Source organism: Rhineura floridana, chromosome 12 (assembly GCF_030035675.1).
Source record: "Rhineura floridana isolate rRhiFlo1 chromosome 12, rRhiFlo1.hap2, whole genome shotgun sequence".
Lineage (NCBI taxonomy): Eukaryota > Metazoa > Chordata > Lepidosauria > Squamata > Rhineuridae > Rhineura > Rhineura floridana.
In genome coordinates, this window is record NC_084491.1 from 23,124,185 (window position 1) to 23,147,776 (window position 23,592).

The window sequence follows — 23,592 nt, forward strand, 5'->3', positions numbered from 1 at the left end:
ACTAAATTGTTCAGGGTTGTTAAAACAAAAAGGGATTGCAAAGAGCTCCAAAAAGACCTCTTCAAACTGAGTGAATGGGCAGAAAAATGGCAAATGCAATTCAATATAAACAAGTGTAAAATTATGCATATTGGAGCAAAAAATCTTAATTTCACATATACGCTCATGGGGTCTGAACTGGCGGTGACCGACCAGGAGAGAGACCTCGGGGTTGTAGTGGACAGCACGATGAAAATGTCGACCCAGTGTGCGGCAGCTGTGAAAAAGGCAAATTCCATGCTAGTGATAATTAGGAAAGGTATTGAAAATAAAACAGCCGATATCATAATGCCGTTGTATAAATCTATGGTGCGGCCACATTTGGAATACTGTGTACAGTTCTGGTCGCCTCATCTCAAAAAGGATATTATAGAGTTGGAAAAGGTTCAGAAGAGGGCAACCAGAATGATCAAGGGGATGGAGCGACTCCCTTATGAGGAAAGGTTGCAGCATTTGGGGCTTTTTAGTTTAGAGAAAAGGCGGGTCAGAGAGACATGATAGAAGTGTATAAAATTATGCATGGCATTGAGAAAGTGGATAGAGAAAAGTTCTTCTCCCTCTCTCATAATACTAGAACTCGTGGACATTCAAAGAAGCTGAATGTTGGAAGATTCAGGACAGACAAAAGGAAGTACTTCTTTACTCAGCGCATAGTTAACTATGGAATTTGCTCCCACAAGATGCAGTAATGGCCACCAGCTTGGATGGCTTTAAAAGAAGATTAGACACATTCATGGAGGACAGGGCTATCAATGGCTACTAGCTGTGATGGCTGTGCTCTGCCACCCTAGTCAGAGGCAGCATGCTTCTGAAAACCAGTTGCCGGAAGCCTCAGGAGGGGAGAGTGTTCTTGCACTCGGGTCCTGCTTGCGGGCTTCCCCCAGGCACCTGGTTGGCCACTGTGAGAACAGGATGCTGGACTAGATGGGCCACTGGCCAGCAGGCTCTTCTTATGTTCTTATGTTCTTTACATCCCTCCCTCCCTCCCAGCAGGAGCCCTTAAATTCAATTCTTCACATTTCTGCAGCAATGTGCATTTAAATTTGTGATTTAAAAAAAAAATTAAAATTCATGAAAATGCTGTGACAATTAGTGTGGATTTCTCCTAATGAACACATTTTTGTAGGCTGTTTTGACTAACTTACACATTTTGGCAAGCAATTTATTATGATATAATGCATTTTGTATGTTACATTCATTTTTATGCACACTTTCTCCCTGCAAATGCATTTTTGAAAGCATTGGTTGGCGAACTGCATTGCAAAATTTAAATAAGTGTGAATTTTGAAGGATGCTTGTGTTGCGGTTTTCATATTGTTTCAGAAAGTGTGGATTTGGGACTTCCGGGAAGGGTGACTTCGCCTGTGCCTGCCTTTGAGACGAGCTCTCGTCTCAGAGGAAGCTTTTTCAGTTTTAAAATCAGTCAGAACGTTTCTTTTTGACTGGTAAAGACTTTCTCCCGGGCAGGGAGAAATGTAGAGATTAACCACAAAAGCCTGTGTTTGTTGGGGGGACTGGATTTCATTAGTTTATGAGAGAAGGTTCAGCCAGCAGTGCCGGACGGACTTCCAAACAAGCTCTAACTGATTAAGCGACACGTTTATCTTTTCTTCAAAGGAAAACGGATTTTAACACGCAAGCATCCTTCTTTCTATTTTTATCATCTGGTTTAAATTGTTGCAGCAAAAAGAGATTTGTCAATGAATCAGCTATAAAGAATCCCTGTGTGAGTTATAACTCTTCTCTTTCATTCACAAAATTAAGGAGGAAAGAAATTGAAAAAGCTTATCTTTGTTATTATTGCAAAAAGCTGGCCTGGAATTTGTGCATTTTAAAGATACAAACGGATGAGGGATTTCTATTCCGAGGAGAAAATAAATAAATAAATCTGATTTATGAACTTTTGGAGTATTATATGTCTGGGACTATTTTTTTTGGTCTATTTCATTTTGATGAATCTGCTTGTTCACGATGCCACTAACTGTTTTGATGCTGTGAACTAAATTTGTTTTGCATTCCTGAACATATAAGAGATAAGGCAGGCTGTGCTGTCTACACTGTGATGTCATCAGGCTTGGAATATTAACCCAATTGTTGCTGGAATAAGAAGTGGATTGTTTTTTTTCTTCGTGGTTTTAAGAATGGCAATCAAGAAAGTGGCTGAGATCCTGGAAGTAACTATGCTTCAGAAAATAATGGATGAGATTGAGATAACGAAACAAACCCTGAGACAGGGTAGACAGGAGATGAAAATTGAATTTGGCAAAATGAAGCAGGAGCTTAAAGAAATAGGGGATCTTGTGAGAGAGGAGGTTGATGAGATCAGAGATACAACTGGACAAGCATTAGAAGATGAAAAAAGAAAAATTAAAGGGAAGATGCAAGCCCTGGAGATTGGAACAAATGTGGAACTGGAAAAAGACTTGGAGTTTATGGATATTAGAGATAAAATTTACTGTTTGGAATTCAACGTTGTCTCTGAAGAAATTAATGAAGATATTAGAGATAAAGCTATCAATGTCTTGGATAAATTTCTGGACTGGAATGATGTGATGGAGCTTGACATAGAAAAAATCTATGGAATTAATTACAGATATGTGACAATGGAAAAACTCTCAAGAGATGTGCCAGTGCATTTCGTAAAAAAGAAGAACAGAGATATGACTTTACAACAATATTTCAGCAACACATTCAGAATTGATGGCAAAGAAATATTTGTGATAAAGGAAATTCCCATCAGACTCTTATTATATGACTATGGCTATGACAGCAAGATTATTATGGGATATTGACAATGGAAGAATGGCTACTGAAATTACTGGACTTAACAGGATTATTGAAGATGGAAGATGGAATTAACATTGATAATGGAAGAATGGCTATTGAAATTATTGGACCTAACAGATTTGATGAGATGGATTAATCTACATGTTTATTTGGAGAAAAATTGATAGATATATTTCTCGAGGAATTGAAACCTCTCTTTGACTTTTTGTGGAAAGAATAAAGTAATGTTTATGAGATTTGATGATTAATTAAGATAACTACTGGAGGAAAGTGATTTCGTAATATAATTTAAGAGACAGGTTTGTTATATATTGTAGACCTATAACTGATCTGCGACAAATCGGAAGTCAACATTTTATTTGATTGTTTAATTATTTTTGTTTTGTTTTGTTTTGTTTTTTGAAAATTTGAATAAAAATTAATGATAAAAAAAACAGAAAGTGTGGATTTGATAGGTTTGGCTTGAAATGTGAATTGCATTGAATTTCCCACCCATCCCTAGAGGAGACCCACTGAAATCAATGGGCATGACTATCTTAAGTCCATTGATTTCAGCGGGTCTGCTCTGAGTTTTATTTTAAACAGAAGCACAAGACATTTCACTATAGTGTAGACAGTCTGCTGCCCATGTGATAATGTCTGATGGGCAACTTCAAAGCCATTGACCTCCTTTCTTATGACTCTTATCTAGGGAAAAAGGAGAAATTTAATCCAGTTTACATTTAAAAGTGAATCTACCAAATCTGCACTTTTTGGAACAATACAAGAACCAAAATACAACCATCTTTTGAAAGTTGCCCTCCTCCAAATTTTGCAATGCAGTTCTCCAGCCAAGTGGTGTGCACAAAAATGCATATATTAGTAAGAACATACAAAAATGCATTATATTACGGAAAACTGATTAGCAAAAATGTGTATATTAGGCTAAATCACATACAAATGTGTACATTTGGAGAAATGTGCACTAAAATGTAGATGAATTTTTAGGATGACTTTTAAAAATAAAAATGTAAATGGATGCAGAAATGTGGAGAACTGAACTTAAGACTAGGAGAGGAAATGAGATACGGAGAGAAGTTAACAGAATTGCCTATCTCTACTCTTATCTTGAAACAGGACTTGGGCCACAATTACACCATAGATTTATTCCACTTTAAACAGTCATGGCTTTCCACAAAGAATCCTGGAAAGTGTAGTTTGTTAAGGGTGCTGAGAGTTGTTAGGAAACTCCTATTCATCTCACAGAGCTACAGTTTCCAAAGTGGTTTCACAGTCAGTCCTTCTTCCCAGAGAACTTTGGGAATGGTAGCTCTGTGAGGGGAATAGAAGTCTCCTAACAACTCTCAGCACCATTCACAGGATTCCTTGGGGGAAACCATGACTGTTTAAAATGGCATAAATCTATGGTGTGAATGTGGCCTTGGTCTGGACAGTCGCCTGATAGTCAATATGTTGGACCTTCTTTCCACAAAGTATTAAAGCCACCCTGTTTTTAGGCTTCAATCCATTTTATGACACCCAACATAATCATTAGCTTGCTTGAAAATTAATAAAGGTCAATTACATGGGGGCCTCTTATTCCCCCCCTTGGCACAAATACTGCATCTGAAGCAAAAGGGTGTGTATTCATTCAAGAGATAAACATGTAGAAAGGAGAGGTGGGGAAAAGGGTTTCTGTTATTGACAGCTATCGCCGTATGTTTTCAACATAGGGAGGAAAGTCTGCTGTCAAACATGCAAATTATCTCAAAAAGAAGAGCTTTTCCCAGAGGGCATCTCTCTAACAGAAAAATCAGTAATTGGGAGTACTGCAAATTTTGTTTCCTGCTAATATTATATATATTTATATATATATATATATAATCACAAAGTGGTATCAAAGCAGGTCTCTGGTGGCGCTACTGTTAGGGGAGCCTAAACCAGGCCAATCAAAGGATTTCTGCAAGTTTTAGAATGTGCAGAGCTCCTTTGAAGAGCAACACACACACAATCAAGAAACGGAAGCAACCTAAAGTTTGCCTCAAGACCCAAGAGCCCAAGATAATCTACCCAAGTGAAGTGGCATTGAAAATAGCTACACACTGCCAAAATCCAGCAACACAATGAAGTGGTACACGCTACAGCTAGGTAGATGTATGTGTGGGAGACCTATCCAGACACCAGAAAGAAAAAAGGAATCACCAATGGGATCCGCAATACAATGTTGCCGCATGGACAGGGATGAAAAGATATCATTTTTGGTTCTCTCCATTTCTCCTTTGTCCAATCTTAAACTCAGTTCTCCATATTTCTGCAGTAATTCACATTTAAAAAATCCTCACAAAAATTCTCCAGCATTTTAGTGCAAATTCTCCTAAATCAACACAATTTTGTAGGCAGTTTTCACCAATGTACATATTTTTGCAAGACATTCCTTGTCATATAATGCATTTTTGCATGCTATCGTCACTAATATATTCATTTTTATGCACATTTTCCCCTAAAATAATCATTTTTGTAAACATTGTTAGCTTGGTGAACTGCATCACAAAATTCAAACCAGTGCGAATTTCAAAGGATGGCTGTGTTTCAGTTCTCATATTGTTTCAGAAAGTGTGAATTGGATAGATTCAGCTTGAACGGTGAACTGAATTGAATTTCTCACCCATCCCTAAGTGTGGTATACCCCTATTTAGTTTTCCAGGCAGCCAGCCATACCCTTTTCTACAATATCCCATTCCATTTATCTCCTCCCCCCACCCTACAGTCAGTCAGCATTTCAAGGCCATAGAGCACACACAGTTCTCACTGGGCTATTTTAGGGGGGGCATTCTTCTCACTCCCCCAGAAAAAAGTACATTAGGGTGCTGTCTTTTTCCCTAAAGGTTTGACATACCTGCTAATCCTGAGTTTCTCCGAACCTTTTAATACCAACCTCTTGTGTTGGGGGGAGGGGTTGTCGTTTGGCTACATAAACACTCACAACCAGAACCTTGAAAACGCAGGCAAGGATTGTAAACTGGAATCTAAGCTCACATGGGAAAGCCCCACCTCAAAGAATATTGTAGGTTTGGCATCTCATCTTAAAATAGTTAAAACACATCCTCACTACACCTAAATTTCAGAGCTTGGGAAAGTTACTTTTTTGAACTACAACTCCCATCAGCCCTAGGCAACATGGCCACTGGATTAGGCTGATGGGAGCTGTAGTTCAAAAAAGTAACTTTTCCAAGCTCTGCACCTAATCACTTGTTATCCAGCACAGGTCACAGAAACCCAGTGACACATTTCTACTCTGTAATCCAGAAAGTAGACTGTAGTCCACTGTTCAAGTTCTTGTGGAATGGTTACTTCAGTGACTGCTGGATCCTAAAATGCTTACCAAAAAAAAAAAAAACCACAGGCAGATTGCTCCTCCCCTCTATTTATTTATTTATTTATTTATTCGATTTCTTAGTCGCGCATCTGGCTGGCTACCCAGCCACACTGAGCGACGTACAAAGCAAAAAACATATAAAACATCAAGAACACCAAACACTAAGCAAGAAAGGTAAACAATAACATAAAAACTAATTCAGTTACAATAAGGCTTCTCATCTGTATAGTCCAAAATGTGCGCCTTCAGATGGAAAGTCGTGATGTGAGTCTTCCCACCCTTGCACAAAGACCAGTGTGGGTGATAGTCCATATGCAAGACCGAAAAACAACACCCCCTCTTGATCTCAGCATCCAACATCCAGTACATTCAGCGATGGGTGGGGCGCAGCAAACAAACCCCTTAAAGTCGCGACTAACAGGGAAGTTCTCTTCAGAAGCCAAAAACAAAGGCATTAAGATGTAAACACTGCCGATATTAAGGGCAAGCAGACAGAGGTCAGATGGTAAGATAGTAGCGGCTGCAGGGGCGCTCCCCCGCCCTCAGCATTCACCGAAAGATCATTGCAACAGCATGGTGCTCCCAGGGACAGGCCGCGGCATCAGACCCGCCGAAAGGCCACAGCCCCAGCCCGGCTCGGTGCGACGGCGGCGGCGGCGGCAGTAGCCCGGCGCAGATGAAAGCACCAAGCTGCATCCTGGTAAGGTACGAGGGAGACGGCATAAAGAGGTGGGAGGCTGCCCTGTATTTCCAATATGTTGTAGCCTCCGGCAAGGGGAATTTATATAGAAAATTACCCCATAAAAGCCGTCAGTGGTGGAGCTCCCTCGTCCGTAGCTGTTGCGCCTCCGCCATTTTCAGTTCCTTTGCAGAGGTTACAGGATGGTCCAGCTCAATTTATGAGCTGCTTTCTGGCCACAAATAACTTTTGTTTTGCCGACAAGATGGATGATTGGCTGGTTGGACACAGATGTGGGCAAGTGGGTCCCAGTCCCATTTCCGGTTTCCCTCCAGCTATAGGTTCCCATTTTAAGGCACAATTTCCCCATCTCGTTCCAGAAGGTTTGGGCCATGTGGGAGCAGTAGATGGCACCTCTCACTGCTACCTTCACTTCTCTTTCCAGGAAGGGTGTCTGGCCCTCTCTTATATGATCCAAATCTTCCTAATAGCATGGGCTCTTGCAGTAAGAGTGGCTTTCACACCTCAAAACAGGCATTGCCAACCCAGAATGTACCTCCTGCAGCACCTACATGAAATCTCAGTAATTATCTTCTCAAAAATACCTAATGTACAACATTGGGGGGGCAAGCCCACTCCATTTTGTGTTCCGGTCTGTTTTGATTATCTTTTAAATCTGACAGCCATTTTGTGTTGTGCCACAGATCTCATAGCAGCCATTTTGTATCACGCCACGCATTGCATAGCAGCCATTTTGTGACTGGCACCCGTGGCACCCACACTGGAACTTCCTCAAAATTTCAAATGAGCCCACTACCCAAAACACATTGGTGATCCCTGCTTTGAAAAGTTATCAAAAGGGTTTCCTAGGTAAGCTTGGATGAGCTAGACCATGACAAACTCAATACTAATTTATTCTATTGCATTCGGTGTCCAGACTACAATTCTATCAAAGGTCCTGTTCAGTCTTGTTTTTTTCCTGAAAGCCAAACGTGTGTTGCCCTCCTCGCAAAATTTATTATTTATTTATTTATTGCATTTGTATACCGCCCCATAGCCAAAGCTCTCTGGGCGGTTTACAACAATTAAAAACATTAAAACCAGATATACAAATTTAAAAACACATTTTTTAAAAAAGCATTTTAAAAACACATGCTAAAATGCCTGGAGAAGAGGAAAGTCTTGACCTAGCACCAAAAAGATAACAATGTTGGCGCCAGGCACACCTTGTCAGGGAAATCATTCCATAATTTGGGGGTCACCACTGAGAAGCCCCGCTCTCTTGTTGCCATCCTCCGAGTTTCCCTCCCAATAGACATCCTATCTTGCTAAAACCTGACCCTCACAGACCTTCACCCAGCCGATTTCCCTATGTGGAGTTGAGATGCACACACACATCATCTCAAACTGCCAGTGCTCCTCAAGATGAGGCTCGAGTTAAATGGAAGGCCCATTTGTGATGATAATGCCATTTAACAGTTGTCAAGATACTTTGGAGAGAAGATAGGGGTTTAAAGTCCCACAAACTGTTTTTCATCTCTTTGTAGAATCCCAGGGAATCCATAAGATAAAGTTATTCTTTTGAAGTTGCTGTTTTAAGAAGTCAGACACCAAAATGTGACATTCATACTTCTGAACACAGTTATCTGTTTGCAGGACTATAAAGAATTTATTCGCAGTAAAAGCGTCCACAAAGCTTGGGGTATTTTTTTTCTTTGCATGAAAGGTTAATTTAGACAAGTTCCAACATAAATACTCCTAAGTGGAAAGAATGTTTGGGTTGTTGGCTTAGTTTCCCAATTGGTATTGGAAAGTTTCTAATATCCCATTCTTCACTCCATCATCACTTCTCTTCAATGGGTTCTGGAATGTACAGCCAATATTGCCATTACATTTTTGTCTCCGTTAAAAAAGTCTCCTCTTTTCTTCTGTTAAGTATCATCACACAGTGAAATTGATATGGATATTTTTGATCCAGTATGGAACAATTTGAACCCAGGTTTCAATACAGACCTATCAGCTGATTGCCCACCATGACAAACAGCAGCTCATGCTGGGCCTGCTGTATGATCCTGGAGATCCCAGGGGATAAAATGGGAAATTCTGCATTTATTTATATACCGCCCTCCCACAAGGCATCAGGGTGGTGTAAAGCAACATAAAAACATCTAAAAGCAATACAGAACAATCATTAAGATTACTGACTATGCAAGAGACATTTTAAACAAAGCCTGTTGCTACAAAAAAAAGGCTTCAAGAGACACCTGAAAGTCCAAAGTGAGGGTGCCTGCCAAATCTCTGCTGGAAGAGTGTTCCACAGCATGGGACTGGAGATGCTAAATACACAACTTCTGGTTGAGGCCAATCAGGTATCTCTAACACAGGGCATAACTAACAGAGCTCCTTTGGCAGATCTCAGTGATCGGGCTGGCTGACATATACAAGGGCTCCAGTGGTCCTTAAGGTATGCTGGATGCAGATTGTTCAGGTCTTTGTACATCAGAACAAGAGACTTTAACCTGGCCCAGTAGGATATGGGTAGCCAGTACAGATGCTTTAACAGAGGTGTCATGTGCTGTCAGCCATCAGCACCCATCAGCAATCTAGCCAATGCATTCTGCACCAGCTGGAACTTCCAAGATCAGGCCCAAGAGCAGCCTGACATCGTGTGCATTGCAATAATCAAGTATTGAGATTGTCAAAACATGGACTACAGTGGCCAACTTATCCTGATCCTGATATAGCTGTAGGTTGCATACCAGATGAAGCTGATAAAAAGCAGTCCTGCCCGTAACTCTTGTGGTCTTCCACCAAGTTCTGGCCACTCTACAGCTGAACCTACATGTGTTCACCTGTGCATATTCCCCTCCATAGATTCAGTGCTTATCCTACCCCCTCAAAAAAAGCAGTTTTGAATTGAACTTTCTGAGTTCTCCAAACATCCCCATCAAATCTGACTTTTCAGATCTGCAGATTGAATATTTCCATTTGCAAAGCACCAGTGCATACTCTTTTTTGGCACCTGGGCAATCAAGTGTCTAGGATTTTTCCAGTTTGTGTTCTTGTAGCAGCAGATAAGAGCAGCAGCATTGTCATTGAAAGACAGCAACACTAAAAATAGACTGGGAGTTGCAAATGAAAAACCAGCAGAAAATCCTGATGCATTGATTCTTGCCACAGGTTGTGACCAAATGAGTAATATCCCATCTTTCAACAGAGGGATGCTACATATTTACATTTATTCATTTAAAGTACATCTGTGCTGCCTTTCAAGATAAAACCCACTCTGAGCAGCTTCCAAAGATAAGTAAATAAATGGATGTAAGTATGGGTCACATCTGCACCATATACTGAAAGCATTCGTAAGCCACTTTAACAATCATGGCTTTTTCCCCAAAAAATCCTGGGTATGGTAATTTCTTTAAGGGAGCTGTAGCTCTGTGAAGGGTCTCCTAACAACTCTCAGCACATTAAACTACAGTTCCCAGGATTCTTTTTTGGAAGCCATGACTGTTAAACTGATGGGGAAATGGTATGGACACACTCTGTCACACACACAAAGAACCAACTATAAAAACAATTTCAAAAAGCCATAGTAGTACAAAATCCAACTTGTAACACTTTTAATAGAATGCAGATTGAAAGTTGATTGAAAATATAAGGGTCAAACACTTTTGGGGAGGAAGCTCCAAAGACATGGGAGACAACACTGAAAAGGCCCTGTCTCAAGTCCCCACTTGTTCAATAGCTCTCTGTCCAGATGCCTGAACATCTGGGCTCATTCTAGGAGGAAAGGCAGGATAAAAAATTAAATAAATACTCATTCATAATAGACCTCTGGATCTGAATCTACCCTTCTGTCTTCAAGACCAATAATGTTTTCCCCCCAGATATCGTATGCAGAAGTCAAGAATACAGAGAGAAACATAGGAAGCTACCTTACACTGCATCAGACCATTGGTCAATCTAGCTCACTATCATCTACATGGACTGGCACTGGCTCTCCATGGTGTCAGACAGGAATCCTTTCCAACCTTATCTGGAAATGCCAGGGATCAAACATGAGACTTTCTGCATGCAAGGCAGATGCCCTACCACTGAGCTACAGCCCTTACCTGAAGATGAAGGATGGTATAGGTAGACAAAGTGAAGTGGAGCCAGCTCTCAAGAGGAAAAAGGGGCAAAAAGGAAGAACAGACAACTATTTAGCATGAGGAGGGCTACTTGGCTATTTCTGAAAGGAGGGATTCAGGAGGACATGAGATCATTCATAGTTGAGCTGCTTTGCAGAGTATCAAATTCCTGGACAAGGCTGAGAACTGAATCTGGACTTTCAGGCCTATATTTCATGAAATAACTCTCATGATTTAAAGAAGTACTCGTGTGACATATTGGTTAAGATAGGTGTAATCAGTGTGGCAACCTCTAGATGCTCTTGGACTCCACCTCCCATCTGCCCCAGCCAGCATGCCCAATGGTCAGGGATGATGGAAGTATGTAGTCCAACAATATCTGGAGGTCACCACATTTGGTTACCCCTAAGCTAACAGAACAAGCTATGATCCGGGGAGGATATTGGTTCAGATCTCATCACTGCTACAAACTGGTAGAAAAATCATTAGATCTCAGCCCCTCACATGCAGTATGTGTATAATACTACCAGCTTATCTTACAAGGAGGTTTTTCTTGATCATGTATGTGAAATGCCTTGAAGTTGAAGCTATACCTTGAGTGCTATATGAGCTATTAGCATTAACATGAGGAGTATGTACATATTTGAAACAAAGCAACCTTCCTGATCCAGTCATTTTCATCATGAGCCTCCGGTTCCCTCCTGTCCGACACTGGCCCAGGTTGAGTCTCCAAGATATACTGTATGTAAATATTCAGAGGTTACAACTTCCCTGGATTTTCCTAAGAAATTATTCTTCAGGTTACAAAATAAAGGACAGGTTGTTAACAGGTCTGTTTGTGTGTCTATACCAGGGAGGGAAACCTTAAAACTGGAGGATGAACGTGTCCCTCTGCATCTGGCCCTCAGTACTCTTCCCAGAACATACTCTCCACAGCCACACTCCCTACTGACCCTGGATTTGCATGCCCTTGATGGTTTTGCCTGGTTGTAATATGTCCTTTGACTTTGATAATGCCTCTTGCATCCCTGGATTGAGGATAGAGACAGGTATATTTGTGTGCACAGAAAGTAGCACACTACAGAAAGATAAAATTTTACATTTGTCACTTCACCCAATTTTGTCCACTGTCATGTGGCCCCCAGAAAGTTGCCTACAAGGTAATGTTGTCCTCAAGCTGAAGAAGGTTCCCCAGCCCTGATCCATACCCACATGCACATGAGCTACTAATTTAGGGATTTTAATAGACATGATTATGTTCAGAAACAGCAATGTTGCCTTCATTTATTTGAAGGAAAGTAGCAATGACCAATATGGCCTTGCTTGCTTAGGGGAATTAGCAAGAACCACCAATGTTGCTATGCTTAAAATATGCCCCAAATGGCCAACAGAGTAAAAACGGCTTATGCAGTTCAAATTGCCAATACAGAAAGTCGGATGATTCGTTGCTACACAGGCAACCCACCCCACACTGTCTGGACTTTAGGGCTAATTGAAACCCAAGGTTATCTGTATAATCATCTAAATACTACTCCGGAGTGACTAAAATCCACAGATACACATGAACCTGAAGTTTATCTTATTTATTTAGATACGGATTTCTAAGTCCTAAGAACATATTCAAGACAACTAACAATATTAACAAGCATGAAATATATATGAGGTAAATAAATGCAGGCCAGTTGAGAATGTGTTGATGTTTCAAAAAAAAAAAAAAGGAAAGAGAAATGAAAATAACGTGTCAAAAGCAGCAAGGTCTTTGCAATTTTGTGAGCCTATTCCATCTACGAAGATGTACATTAGCAAAATGAGTTAGCACAGGGTAAAGCATTCAAGCCTTGCATGGAGTGATTTAACAGGGTTCTTTCTTGGCAGCTCTTGGAAGGAATAAAGACTTCTGATTTAGAGCCAGTAATACACAATTAAGTGAAAGGTTTTTTTAAAAAAATGAGGAGGCATCTGCTGAAATATTAATAGCCAAGCAAATTGGGCCTGGTTTGGTTTAAACACCCTATAGTATTATAAACTCAGTGAAAACTGACAATTTGCTCACACACACATGCACACCAAAGATCAGAGGGACATTATCAGGGACTTGCAATGTATTTCGGGCCCACATTGAATAGGAATTCTGTCTGTTTCTAGGCATTAGAACACTTTAGAATGATTTAACCACCATTTCATTTCTTTCTGCTGCAAGACACAAACATAAGGAGGGACACCGCTCAGTGGTAGAACATCTGCCGTGCAGGCAAGAGGTCTCAGCTTCAATCCCCAGCATCTCCAGGTAGGCATCAGAAAGACTTTCAGCCTGAAATTTTGGAGAGCTGCTGTCAGTCAGCATAGACAATACAGAGCAAATTATACCAGTGGTCTGGCTCACTAAAAGGCATCTTCCCACATTCCTGTGGCTACCCTTCTGGAATGTTTACATGTGAAATTCCTGCCCCTTCAAAATGAGTATTTAAGTGCATTTTTCATTCCACCTTTTCTGGAATTAATTTTAATGCATGTCTTTCCATGGCTTTCAACTCCCCCTCAGTTGCCTCTTTCCCCCACTATATTAATGGCGCGCACACACACGTGTGCTGATAAAACAAAGCAAAAAAGCAATTTTTGTGTGACTGTATGTGAAGATTCTTGTTGTGAACATGCAATCCTGCACATCAGTAAAACACCACACAAAAATAATCTGGATGCAATCATATGCATCAGCACATCTAGATGGCCTTTTTTGCAGTGTTTTTTTCAACCCACATTGGTAATGGTAGTGTCCAGTGGGTGGCAGTGGAGACCCATGAGGACTGACCTATGATGTTCCATAGAGATCCATTTTGTCACCCATGTCAACATATATATGAAGTTCTTTGGAAATGTCATGGGGGGGTTGGAGTGAGGTGCCATCAATATCCAGATGACACTCTGTCTCTCTATTTCATCTGAATCAGGAATGGTCATTGAGGTTCTGGACAGGTGACTGAAGGCAGCAATGGGCTGTATGGGGGCCAACGAACTGAAAATGAATCCACTCATTCATAAGTCCAAAAAGCAGCGAGATGGTCTGTCCTATACAGGGATCCATTCTCTTGGAAAAGAGCAGGTTCATAGCTTGAAGATGCTCGTGAACCCAGTGCTGTCATTTGAGACACAGGTGGCCTCAGTGGCTAGGAATGCCTATTTCCAGCTATGGCTGGTTCACCAGCAACAGCCCTTCCTGAAGGAAGATGACCTGGCAACAGTGATCTTTTGGTCTGGCAACATCCAAAGTCAGCAGGGTGAAAGGAGGGGTCAGCTTACTCCTACACTTCAGAAGACACATGGGAAATGGAATCACTGATCTTAATGTTTTAAGTCACCACTGGTGATTGGACATCTGTATTTTTGCACTCTTCCAAACAGGAGAGAAATCTCTTGACTATCTGGTGGCAGAAAGATTCAGTCTGCTAAAGCTTGGGGCCTTAAAGGATTGCATCTATATAAGAGACAAATACAGAAAACAAACAAATGCACCAAGGTTCTCCTATTTTAGATTACAGTTGGCTAATTTATTAAGAGCTGCATACATGGAATTTCTCTCTAAATGCAGATTTAATTCGGTGAATAAGCCATGGTGTGCTCTCCAGGCAATGGCTCGGGTATCACTCAGCAACTACTAATGAATCTTTCCCTCAAGTTTCCTCTGAGAGCCAAGGACACTCTCAGACTGAACTACTCCAGATTATGGCACTTTATGGATTTATGGCTTTTGGATTATTGGCTGCATATCACACATTCCTGGGGCTCGAAGTTCAAAACAGATAAAATGCCTCAAAAGCATGTGGAGCCCACCAACCCTTTTTCCAGATGGCGTCTGCCCACTCACAAGCCCAGCGCATCTGGCGGTGATGGACTGAGCAAGACTTCTTGTACAAAGAAACAAAGTAGTTGTACAAGAATAACCTTTTGTGTTGTTTCATTGAGCAGGACCTTGTACACCAAGAGCGGGGAAGCTATTGTACCGAAGAGCCACATTCCCTTGTAGGCAACCTTCTGAGGGCCACAAGCCAGTGGTAAATGGGCGTGGGGAAAAGATGCAACTTTTACCTTTGTACATTCTCACCATTTGAAGGTCAGGGGTTTCTGCACACATTCATCTCTCCAGCCTCCATGCAGGCAAGCAAATGCCATTATCACAGTTCATGGACCCATTCCAGATAGGCACAAACACTCAAGACAGGTGTGGAGCGGGACCAGTAAGGGATGTGGCCTAGGGATATATCCACACACCAGATAGAGAGGAGGGGGGGCACATTCAGCACCTATGCCTGATGTCCCAACTCCTATTTTATGGTCTTTGTTATTAAATTACTCCATGGAATAAGACAGTGATTCCCAAAGTGGTCCATAAGCTCCATTCAGGTGGTCTGAGGCATGTCTGTGGATTTGTGGTTAAAGATGGGCAATGGCACATCCATCACATTAAAGATTCACATTGATTTTTCATTATATTTTTATTGGTTCTTTTATTTCTTACACTGTATTTCATTTGAATTCTATGGAGCTACAACTGTAATACAATAAAATGCAACAGATGAGAAATAAAAGAAGTAAAATATATTTAAAAATCATACAGCATCTAGCACAACAGATTGCCATTGCTACGACAGGCAGACCCTCAGCAATTTTCAAGTGGCCGATGGGGGAAGACGTCTGGGAACCACGGAATAAAAGATTGCCAACGAACATTAAGGCTGAATTCATGGAGCCGTATCCCAAGCCAAGCCAAGGGGAACCCAGAATTCAGGCTACCACAGTTAGAAACACTGGAGGCTAGCAGAGGCAGGTGACAGAGCTGCACTACTATGCTGGAGGTGGGGGCTCGCATCCTCTAGCAGTTCACATGGTTTCTATGCTGGATGCAAAGCCTGACCTGCCTGCAATTTACTGTTGCTTATGATGACCAGGCATGTACCTAGAAAAAACTAGTAACCGGCACAGCAATATAGGGGTCATATGCTCCCAAGATTGAATACCAACCAGTCTCCTTGCTAACACATTCTAGACCAGCTGATGTTTCCTCTTCAAGGGCAACCCCATGTAGTTTGCAATAATATGATTTTGATGCGGCAACTAATTAGAATTAAAGGGAAACAATAAAACATGGAGGTCCTAGCAGCAATAATTGTCAGAACTCTAGGAGGGTGGCCACTCCACTGCCTGCTGTGATGGTTCGGGAATCACTTTCTAAGAATTTGGAGCCTAGACTGCTACAGAAGCAAGCAACTTTACTCTCAAAGTACCTTGCAAACAATTCATAGTGGGCCCATCAGCTCCCTAGGTAACTGGTTCCATTGTCGTACTGCTCTAACACTTTTGAAGTTTTTCCTCATGTTCAGCCAAAATCTGAATCTAGTTTCCCGCAACTTGTGCCCTTTATTCCATTTTCCAGAATTATGTCTTGCACCCGGAGATGAATGAGAAGAGATCCTGGCCCTCCTCTGTGTGACAACCTTTCAAATACTTGAAGAGTGCTATCATAACTCCCCTCAGTCTTCTCTCATCTCAAGGCTAAACATGCCCAGTTATTTCAGTCTCTCCTCACAGGGCTTTGTTTCTAGTTCCTTGATCATCCTTGTTGCCCTCCTTTGAACCTGCTGTCCCAAAATCAATCATTGGAGATTATCATGGAAAGCTTACATAGATGAATACAGGACACAATTTTGGAAAAGGAGCCAAGCCGGCAGTTGGTTCCAGCTAGGCTGATGGAGGAGGCCTCACTAACACCTTTCTATCACATGCATTTAAGTAGAATGGCCATTGTTGGTGACAATTCTAGGAGGGGAGGAGCTAGATGACAATTGATTCCATCTCAGCCAATGGAGTCGGCCTACCTATCTCACTTCTCTTCCTGCTAGAGCCAGCTAGGAAACCTGCCTAGGCTCATTTTGACATTGTAATATCCTGAGGGTGGCAGGGGATGCACAAATCCTTTCTTGTTTCCACAGATGTTTCCACATTGTCAAGAAATGCCACCACATGTCATTTAAAAAGCCTATTTTTGTGTTACTTCACATATGGACTCATATTGCAACATTAGTGTAAACCATACCCTGTTAGTTTAGAAGAACAAATACTCTTATTTATTTGCAAAATGCATATGCGCAGAATCTTCCCTTAAGCCCAGAGAAGTGGCTTAATTGCACATTGTTCCTCAAAGTGCTGACCAGCTTGCTATGCTCATCTGGTTCCTCATTCAAATCCCCAGCTGACTGGCACACAATTATCTAGTTCCCCAGTCAAAGCACTGATCAGCTTGCTATTATTATTATTATGCAAGGAACGGGCTACAGCTCCAACAGATCAGGTTTAAATGTGCAACACCTTCCACAAGAAGACATCACTTTTATTTTATTGAGCCTTACTGGAAACCTGTTACTCTATTTTGGGATACTTAATAGGATAATAAATACATAAAAAGAGCCCTGCTGGATCAAGACAAAGCCAGTCTAATCCAGTATTCTGTTCTCACAGAGGCCTATCAGATGCCTATGGGAAGCCTGCAAATAACATTTAACAGTGCTCTGCCCACCTGTGATTCCCCGCAACTGGTATTCAGAGGTATACTTCCTCCAACAGAGGAGGCAGAACATAGCCATCATGTCTAGCAACCATCAATAGCTTTATCCTCCATGGATTTCCCTAATCTTCTTTTAAAGCCATACCATTGGGGGGCCATCATTATCTCTTATGGGACATTTCCCCCCCTCCCCCATCAAAAATGATTGTCACCGCAACACTAGCTGTGGCAGCTGTGAACAAAACAGTACTTTGTCACAGATTTACATCCTGGCCTGGATTGTGTGTGGATGATGTGTTTAGTCCTAAAATAATGTTCTTCGAAGGCAGTTGAAGATAGGTTGAATCCCATAAACAGAAGGAAGGAACGACACCTGACAAACAAATCCAATGTACTGACAAAATCTAGAAAGGATAGTAGAGTAACACTTTCTATTCAGCACCAACTAAAATGTTACACAATTTTTAAAAAGATAGAGGGAAATGTATTTCTGGAGCTACCTGCATTATTTTATCTTATTTTTAGAATGGAGATTATAAAGCATTGTGTCAACTGGTTGTTACACCACCCTTTACAGTGCATTTCCTCATCTGTAAAAAGCTTTTTTTAGTGTTTGTTTTGCAGAGTGCCAAATCCACCTTAACTGGACTACCTTTTTTTTTTTTTGCTAGCATATGATTGAACCCCATCTGCAAAATAGTAACAATCTGGAAGCAACCTACATATCCATAAACTTGAAAGTTGCTGCATGTAACTCTAGTCTTCAGCACTTGCTAGCCTCATCATCATAGAATAATAGAGATGGAAGGGGCCTATAAGGCCATCGAGTCCAACCTCCTCCTCAGTGAAGGAATCCAACTTAAAACATACCTGACAGGTAGCTGTCCAGCTGCCTCCTGAATGCCTCCAGTGTTGGAGAGTGCACCACCTCCCTAGATCATTGGTTCCAGTGTCGTACCGCTCTAACAGTTAGGAGGTTTTCCTGATGTTCAGCTGAAACCTGGCTTCCTGTAACTTGAGCCCATTATTCTGTGTCCTGCACTCTGGGATGACAGAGAAGAGATCTACCAAGTATGGCCAAGCATAAACACAGACGGGCTAGAAAGTGGCTGGTGTGGGGAGGGGGATACGAGTGTGGGCCCCACCATTATCAGTAGACTCAGATGAACAGCAAAGGGGGAAGCAGCAGCCATACGATTGGGAAGTTCCACAGTCTACAAAGACTAGCAGCTAGAAACTTTACCACCTGGGTGAGGAAAGCTAAACAAAAGAGGTAAATATTCCAGACTCTTGGGTGGTGACAGGGGGGAGAAGGAGAAAGCAGGCAGCACCTGTGATGCCCCATCTGAGCTCTACAGAGCTGTGGAGTTCCATCACTCAGCCCCTTATCTGCACTGTGCATTTAAAGCAGTATCATACTACTCTAAAGAGTCATGGTTTCCCCCAAAGAATCATGGGAACTGTAGTTTGTGAATGGTGCTGAGTGACGCTAGAAGACCCCTATTCCCCTCAAAGAGCTACAATTCCCAGGGTGGTTTACCAATCAATCCCTTTTCCCAGAGAACTTTGGGAAGTGTAGCTCTGTGAGGGGAATAGGTGTCTCATAGCCAGAGCCTGAAAAAGTTACTTTTTTGAACTACAACTCCCAGCAGCCCCAGCCAGCATGGCCACTGGATTGGGCTGATGGGAGTTGTAGTTCAAAAAAGTAACTTTTCCAAGCTCTGCTCATAGCAACTCTCAGCACTCTTAACAAACTACAGTTCCCAACATTCTTTGGGGGAAGCCATGACTGTTTAGGGGAGTATGATACTGCTTTAAATGTACAGTGTCGATAGGGGCTGAGTGATGGAACTCCACAGCTCTATATAGGTAGGGGAGAAGATGAGAGAAAGTAAACTTTGGGACTGTGTAAGAATTAATTCAACAAGGTGGCCACATAATATTATTTGAAACTTAGGTTCCTGATGAGAACAGGCTGGGCCTTCCTGGAGGGATAATAGGCTCACCAGGTCTCCTCTAAACCCCTTGGGGCTCTGAAGGAACCTAGGTTGCTGAAAGTTGCTGGACCTCTCTGTTAAAGAGAAAGTAAACTGTAACAGCTGTCTAGGAAAGTGAGCCTATAATAGAGGAAAATGGACTATTTTTATTGATAATGAGAACTGGAAATATTAGAACAACCCTCCTGGAGAGAGGTGAGACGATTCTAACACACTGGGCTTAAATTCTGCATTGTTCCCCATTCAAATGCACATCCGTAATGCCAATTGCAATTGGCTTAATTGCTCGGCATTTTGCAAATCAAGTCAATTTTCCCCCTCTCTATGGATCTTCGTGAAATTATTCTCTACCCTGCTGCCTTCTCTTGGGAGATTTTTTTTCCCCCACATATGCGAATGTACAATTTTCACTGTTGTAATGGAAAAGCACAGACATTCTCCCTGGCCTGTCGCTGAGATCACAGGAACTGGTGCAGCTGTATCCGAGAACTCTGTCCCAGCTCACTTCATGAAGTTTTTCCAGCATGCACTTTCATGGCCAAAGAGGGGTGAGTTGCTGCTGTTTACAAATATAGGAAACTGAATGTGTGACTCGGCCTTGAGCCAAAAAACTTCCCAGAAAGGTTGTAAACTTTAAACTCTGAAAACCATTTTGCAAACAGCTCCGTGCTGCTCTTTAAACCTCCAAAAATCAGACATTCAAGGGGCAGCCCAGGATTCTTTGCAAAAGAAACTGCTTGCCCCTCCTGGAGCGAGTCCTACCCTCACCTTGCTCCAGCAAAGGAACAATCAGGAGTCACCTGAAGCTTCCAATTGTGCCTTTGAAGGCACATCGATACCCACCCCATACCTGACGTCGCATATAACATCAGGTGTGGGACAAGTGGGCATGGTTCAAGGGAAGACACCTCATGGGCCAAATTGGGACCATTGGTAGGCCAAGGTTGGCCCACGTGCTGGAGGTCTCCCACCCCTGCTGTAAAGCCTCCATCTTTAGATGGCTGTGGTAAGACTACCATGGGGGTAACTTCAAGAGTGCTGCATATTTATAGGTATTTGCAGGTGTTTACATTCTACCCTAACCCTAGCCCAATGGAATAGTCAACAAAAACAAGCTAAAATAAAAACAAAACGCATTTCAACAGTATGGTGAATTTAAGATTGGAAAAATGAGAAACTGAAAAAAACTAAAACTGACAGATTCGCCCATCCCTATCATCCAGCCACTCCTCCAATTCAGTTCTGAGCTACTCCCTAACTCTCTCTCTCCCCCACAGCTTTTCTTAAATTAAAAAAACCAAAAGATGATCCAATTACAGATCTCCCACATCACATATCTTTCAGGCCCAAGAGTCTTGTTGGGGGTGGTTAGCCTTTTCTTAGAGTGCACCAATCAATTTCAAAAGCTATCATCTTGTAAATGCTACCGAATCTACGGCCAGATTAGATGAATGTGATACGACGGCACTGAAGAGGTTGTAGTAAGTGACTCATATGGAATCTGCGTATCTTATGCCAAGGCAAAAATAGTAACAATTCTTAGTAGGCAACCTCTATTCCCCTCTACCTCAAGGGAGAAAAGAATTCTAGCAAATGCTTATTCAGTAATAGAATACTTGCTCTATGTCAACACCCTTTCTATGCCTAAGATTCCAGTGTCAGTATAGGAACATAGAAAACTGCCTTTACCAAGTCAGACCATTACTCCATCAAGTTCAGTACTGTCTACATCAGGAGAGGGAACCTTTGACTCTCCAGATGATTCTGAACTACAATTCCCATCAGTCCTAGCAAGCACAGCCAATAACTAGGAAACATGGGAGGCGTAGTTCAGTAACATCTGGAGAACAAAGCAGCAAACTCAGACAGGGGTCTCTCCCAGCCCTTCCTGGAGATGCTGGGGATTGAACCAGGGGTCTTCTGCATGCAAAGCAGGTACTCTACCACTGAGCCATGGCCCTTCTCCTAAATATATGCAATTACTGAAGTTATATTTACATCAGCAAAGGTAAACAAATTTAAGTATTTTTATTTATGACATTTTCATCCCACTCTTCCTCTAAGAAGCTAAGGTTGACGCAGACTGGTTCTCTCCCTACCTATTTTATCTTCATAACAACCCTGTGGGGCAGATTAAGATAAGAAACAGTGAGTGGCCCAGTGAGTGAGCTTTGATGGCTACTAGCTAGCTAGAAGGAAGCAACAGAGCTAACTAGTAAATTTGTTATGTGTCTTTAAGTTGATTTCAACTTATGGTGACCCCATGAATCAGTGGCCTCCAATAGCATCTGTCACTAACCACCCTGCTCAGAACTTGTAAGTTCAGGTCTGTGGCTTCCTTTATGGAATCAAGCCATCTCTTGTTTGGCCTTCCTCTTTTTCTGCTCCCTTCTGTTTTTCCCAGCATTATTGTCCTTTCTAGTGAATCATGTCTTCTCATGATGCGTCCAAATTATGATAACCTCAGTTTCATCATTTTAGCTTCTAGTGGTAGTTCTGGTTTAATTAGTTCTAACACCCAATTATTTGTCTTTTTTCCAGTCCGTGGTATGCACAAAGCTCTCCTTCAACATACCCTGGTCTGAATGATCCTGACTTTAGTGTCCAGTGATACATATCTGCATTTGAGGACCTTTTCTAGTTCTCTCATAGCTGCCCTCCCCAGTCCTAGCCTTCTTCTGATTTCTTGACTATTGCCTCCATTTTAGTTAATGACTGTGCCGAGGTATTGATAATCCTTGACAAGTTCAATGTCCTTGTTGTCAACTTTAAAGTTACCTAACATTTCTGTTGTCATTACTTTAGTCTTCTTGATGTTCAGCTGTAGTCCTGCTTTTGTGTTTTCCTCTTTAACTTTCATCAGCATTCGTTTCAAATCATTACTGGCTTCTGCTAGCATTGTCTGCATATCTTAAAATATATTGATATTTCTCCAGTTTTCACACCTCCTTCATCTTGGTCCAATCCCGCTTTCCATATGATATCTTCTGCATACAGATTAAACAAATAGGGTGATAAAATACACCCCTGTCTCACACCCTTACCGATGGGGAACCAATCGGTTTCTCCATATTCTGTCCTTACAGTAGCCTCTTGTGCAGAGTATAGGTTGCGCATCAGGACAATCAGATGCTGTGGCACCCCCAGAGCTAGGAAAGTTACTTTTTTGAACTACAACTCCCATCAGCCCTAGGCAACATGGCCACTGGATTAGGCTGATGGGAGCTGTAGTTCAAAAAAGTAACTTTTCCAAGCTCTGGGCACCCCCATTTCTTTTAAAGCATTCCATCGTTTTTCATGTTCTGCACAATCAAATGCTTTTCTGTAATCTATAAAGCACAGGGTGATTTCGTTCTGAAATGCCGTGGTCCATTCCATTGTTCAACGTATGTTTGCAATATGATCTCTGGTGCCTCTCCCCTTTCTAAACCCAGCTAGGATGTCTGGCATTTCTCGCTCCATATATGGTAAGAGCCTTTGTTGTAGACTCTTGAGCATTATTTTACTTGCAAGGGATATTAAGGCAATAGTTCAATAATTATTGCATTCCCTGGGATCCCCTTTCTTTGGAATTGGGATGTATATTGCATGCTTCCAATCTATGGGCCATTGTTTAGTTTTCCATATTTCTTGACAAATTTTTGTCATAATTTGGACAGATTCAGTCTCAGTAGTTTGTAGCAACTCTATTGGTATGCCATCTATTCCTGGTGATTTGTTTCTTCCAAGTATTTTAAGAGCAGCTTTCACCTCACATTCTAAAATTTCTGGTTCTTCATCATACGGTTCCTCCGTGAATGAATCTGTCATCCCTGCATCTCTTTTATAGAGTTTTTCAGTGTATTGCTTCCATCTTCCTTTTATTTCATCTTGGTCAGTCAGTGTGTTCCCCTGTTGATTATTCAACATCCCTACTCTTGGTTTAAATTTCCCTTTCATTTCTCTAATCTTTTGGAATAGAGCTCTTGTTCTTCCCTTTTCGTTGTCCTCTTCTATTTCTATACAATAACTGTTGTAATCGTTTTCCTTGTCCCTATGTACTAGTC

The 23,592-nt window shown here is 41.6% G+C and overlaps 1 protein-coding gene across 4 annotated transcripts in view; it reads right to left on the reverse strand.

Moving 5' to 3' along the window:
- The window catches only part of UNC5D (unc-5 netrin receptor D), a 550,803-nt gene that overhangs the window by 494,130 nt on the left and 33,081 nt on the right, over positions 1-23,592 (reverse strand). The gene's annotated exons all lie outside the window — the stretch shown is intronic.